Source organism: Prunus mume, linkage group LG1 (genome assembly GCF_029339155.1).
Source record: "Prunus mume cultivar Tortuosa linkage group LG1, ASM2933915v1, whole genome shotgun sequence".
NCBI lineage: Eukaryota > Viridiplantae > Streptophyta > Magnoliopsida > Rosales > Rosaceae > Prunus > Prunus mume.
Genome location: NC_142698.1, coordinates 21,151,985 through 21,156,806, shown reverse-complemented (window position 1 = coordinate 21,156,806; position 4,822 = coordinate 21,151,985). Strand labels below are relative to the sequence as shown.

Below are 4,822 nucleotides of genomic sequence, written 5' to 3'. Positions count from 1 at the left end.
CAACTTCCTTCATCATTGGATTAGTATTTTTATGATTCGAGAATATCATGATGGCCAAATAGTGATGATGAGATGAAACAAAATTAACATACTACTCTTTCTCTCTGAGTTTCTCCGTTTCTTTCTCAATTTGGCACCGCTATCACAGTCCGACCACCACAATCACACATACATGTAGATCTACTATTTACAGATTGCCATAATTTCTTTCTCAGGTTTAGTTGTGTTATTCATTGTTTGCTTTTCTAAGTTCTTTCACATGTAATTTCTTTCTCAAATTTAGTTGTGTTATTCTTTGTTCGCTTTTCTAATTTATTTTTCTTTTGTAGGATGCTGATTTCAGTCATTGGATTTAGGGCTGGCATTTTAGACCAAAAAATGGCAAATACCAACCGAGGTTTTACCACATCTAAACTGATTTATCATGAAAACCGACCGCAACAGGCAGCTTATAAAACCGGCCGCAATATGCGGTTGCAGTTCCACATATCCAAATAATGCGGTATACTGCAAACTGTAATATAATTGAATTCATTATTAAAATAAATACTTATAATTATTTTATATTAACTAACATAGACTAGGACTTCATTATTTAGATTAATCTCTCTCTCCTATCTTATTTCTTATCTCTTCTTCTTTTCTTCTTCTTTTTCTTTTTATTATCTCTCTCTCTCTCTCTCTCTCTCTCTCTCTCTCTCTCTCTCATCTTCTTCCCTTCTGTGGGACTCACCTAGGCTTTGAATGTATTACTAATGAAATGTATTCTCCGCCGATCTCTTGAAGTTCCCTGTTTTTATAAAATAAAATAAAATATCAGCCTTGAAGAAATATCATTTGAATATTTAGTGAGTTAATATAACTTAATTAGTAAATAATTAAACTTTTATCTAGTAGGAACATGGGTTTCAATTAGTATTGCAAACTCATCGATTGTATTGGTAATTTTGTTAGGTTGTTATTAGTGGGTTAGCCGAGATAATCTCTAACTTGCAATCAACTATTAGCAGGATTGTGAATTGTATTGGTTTACTTTTAATAATAAATTTTATTCTCTCCATATATGAGTTAAATAATCATTGCTAATGATAGAAAGTTCTACTTATTTTAGTAGTATTTTTAAGCATGAGCATACTCTTTTTGTTGATAGAAATTTATGTAATGTTATGTTGTTACCTATACCGACAATTACGGTATACCACAATATGTGTCGGTTGGTTCATAGTTTGTCTTTTCACCATACCGCAATATATCGGCCAGTTCACGGTTTCATTAAAAAGTTGCAGTAACCGAACCGCAACCACCCCTTGTTGGACTGATGTTTTGGTGCGGTCGATTGAAGAGGTGTCCAAGTTTCCCTTCTTTTTTTCTCATTCTTTTGTTTCCTTGTGACCAATTGGTTCAGGTCATGAATCCTTTTTTAAGATTCCGCTATTGTTCGTGCCTCTCACTCACATTTGGATTTTGAATAAAACTTTTGCTATCTTTTATACTCTTGTGAGGTGCTTCTATTTTATAGAGCATCTGTTCCAATAAATAAAAAAATTACTACTACATAAACGATCAATGAACCATTTTCTATGTTTGGTTTTACTCCTCGTTGAAAATGGCATGGAGAGAGTGAAGTGAGGTAAGAAGCTTTTACAAGTAATGGTTGATAAGAAGTTTGAGACATGTGGCCTAGACAACATTGGATCGAGCTATGAGTATTAGACAGACTCCGCTTGCCCCATAGAGTCTAACTCTTATGTAAGTCTTGTTTTCTTTTAGAGGCATTTATACTAACACTCATGAGGTTTTGAGGGTTTTCACATAACCCTCTAAGGTCTTAGAAAACAAATTTTCCCTAAGGTTTCAAAATTGTTACAGATAACTCCATAAATCCAATTCATAAGAAAACGAAGAAAAAAAAAACCTAGTTCATAATACTCTTCGTACTCCGTTCCCCCAAGAAAAAGAAGATGTTTCATACTTCTCGTCCATATCTTCTTCATATGCTATACTCCTTTGCAGCAGCTAAAAAAAAGGAATTTCAACCAATGAAGGGGTTGTAAAGAGAAAGAAGAGTGGAGAGTATATGGCCCTTTTTTTAGAGATTGTCGTATACCTAGTAGTGGAGATTAGCCACATGGTGTTGGTGATGAAAACATGCATGCAACTTGTTCAAAATTTTGAAGGTTTTAAGGATGATAACGAAAGTGAAGATGGTGATGGTAGTGATCATGAGATTTATGTATCTGGAGATGCTGTGAGGTGTTCCCATTTATTGATGATGAGGATGATTTGAGGGTTTAGGTGTTCTTATTTTGAAAGTTGAAGGGGTGTTTGTGCCAACACAAGCTAAGCTTAAGCTAGCTAGTTTGAATTGAACAAGTGTATTGGGGAAGAGAGGGTCAGGCTTTGGTTTGATAAAAATTGCCAAATATACATATTTTTGAAGAAATAAAAGACCAATCGATACGATAACCTTTCCGCTGGATGGTGGTGTCAAGAAGTAAGGCTAGCGGAGCTAGTCAGAAGACAAGAGATGGATGTTCAATTCAGTTCCATTAGCTAGCCTCCTGATTAATATAAGCAAGTAAACCATCGCTCTGTGTTCTCCTTCTCTGATGCAACCACCCTACACTTCTACAGCCCAATACAGTGTCTTTCGTGGCTTTGGCCCAATATTTGTGTCCGTGTATTTCTCCTTTGTTAGGCTCTTTTTACTTTTCTCCACCTTGTTGGGCAGATTAAAGTAATCGTTAAATAGCTGTCACGTGTCTTACATTTTCACCCTTATCAGCTTTCCATCCTTGTCGTATTAAAGGAGCCTGGCCTCACAATAGTGAGACAGAGAACAACATACATTTCCTATTTTCAATTCTGCCTTTCTTTATCTTTTGCCTTGTTTTCAGCACCCTTGTACCCGTCATTTTCTTTGGGTGTTTTCCTTTAACCAAACACAACAAACTAATAAAGGACCTTTACTAGCTAGTGCTGCGCCCTTTTTTCATCTCAATCCTTATCCATTTAAATATATATGGAGAGAGAGAGAGAGAGAGAGAGAGAGAGAGTTGATAAAAGCCATGCCCTCCATTATTCTTGCTTTACTCTTAACCCCATCTTCCTTATGCTGTACCTTGTTGAGCAATATATATATATATATATATATATATATAAAAGGACGGTCCTGCAGCATTGTATGCATATCCTTCCATATTATTCCAACTTTGCTTCAATTTGACAAATATTACCTACTACTAACATTTGTTTGTTTTGTTTTATTTGATCAATTTCTACTAACTATCTCAGAGACAAATCTGGAGGCAAGGGCAACAGTAACATCTGGCTGGCTACAGGAAGAAATGGATTTGAGGAAAACACGACATGGGGGTTTCAGATTTCCTTCACTTCCACGTATTTTCAATTGGCAAACTTTCTTTTTCAAACCGTTGATTTCTTCTTATTTGTTCTAATGTCATCTCATTTATTAGGCTTTTTTCTTTTCATTTTTCTTAACGCGGTCTGGTTGGCTTCTATTCCTAAAGTCAATACGCATGGATTTGACTTTAAAAAATAACGTCTGCATTTTTTTTTTTTTTGTTGTTGCTGGAATAAATAAAATCTGCATATTTTCCGAGAGGTTGCCGCGTGCATACATGCAATTGAAAATTCCAAAATTCCCTTTCAACCTATAATGATTTCGAATAAACCAGAAAGTTAAATCCAAATTATTATTTTTTCCAAAAGGAACATGAATGTCTTATCGATGCCTAATTATGTGGACTTCCTTACAATATTATATTTGCACTAATCCTAATTGAACAACTGGTTATCTACTAAACCCTTAATTAAGATCTTGAGAGATGTTGTGGCTACTTTCCCTAGCCTATGATTTTGAACTCCATAGTTTTAAACCAGTACAATCTCATATTAATTATGAAAAACTAAACCAGAGTAGTAGGTTTAAATTTCTCGATATATTATAATTAAGGATCAATTATAGTAAACTCCTCAAATTATGGGGTTCATTACAAACTCGTATCCAATCTTTAAAAACTTATTTGACCGATACTCCAATTTATAAGAACCCTACAAATAACACTCTGTTATCCAGTCTGTTTATAGATCTATTAAATGTTGATGTGGCCAATGTAAATCACATTTTTAAAGCCGATTTGAACTCCACATAGAAAAAAACAATTAAAAAATTGTAAGATTAAGAACTTTGTTTCGGTGCTTTCCTTTGTAATAATATATATAAGAAACTTCTGGCAAAGGAAGACGTGTACCTATTTCTCATAAATTAATGCTTGTTGTCCTCGATCGATGTGTTTATCCTGTGGACTAGTCGTTGATGACTGGTTTAAAGGTTGCAGTTCTTCCTTAATACGGACGGTCATGAATGATCGTACGTACATATAACGTCATTGTTGTTCAGTTGCTTTATTTTATTATACAAATGCTCTGTCTGTTCTTGATTTTATGACACAATACTCATATATATCAAAGTTATAAGCATGCAGATAACACATGGAAAGAAAGTTATATATTAATTAATTACCACCATTTTGACAAATTAATTCATATGTCAATGTCATCATCTTATTGTGGGATAAAAAACTTCCATGATTAGCTATAAGATGGCACAATGGCATCTAAGTTTCCCTCATTCAGCTAAGATGCCACTTTCCTTCCTTCCAGATGGTCAAAAGTTAAAAGCTAATTAAGGTGTTTCTCATTTTCAATCTGCTGGTCACGGTTAGTACAATCTCACTGTTTCTCACGCTAGCTAGCCTATATATAAATCATACAACTGCTAGTGCCTCTCTCATATTGA

At 34.4% G+C, this 4,822-nt stretch overlaps 1 long non-coding RNA gene across 1 annotated transcript; it reads left to right on the top strand.

Annotated features, from left to right (window-relative positions):
* Positions 1 to 2,868: 2,868 nt before the first annotated feature.
* LOC148921284 (uncharacterized) lies at positions 2,869 to 3,624 on the top strand. Its single transcript, XR_016127407.1, has 2 exons — positions 2,869 to 3,182; positions 3,295 to 3,624. It is a non-coding gene; the product is annotated as an uncharacterized LOC148921284 (long non-coding RNA).
* The last annotated feature ends 1,198 nt before the right edge of the window (positions 3,625 to 4,822 follow it).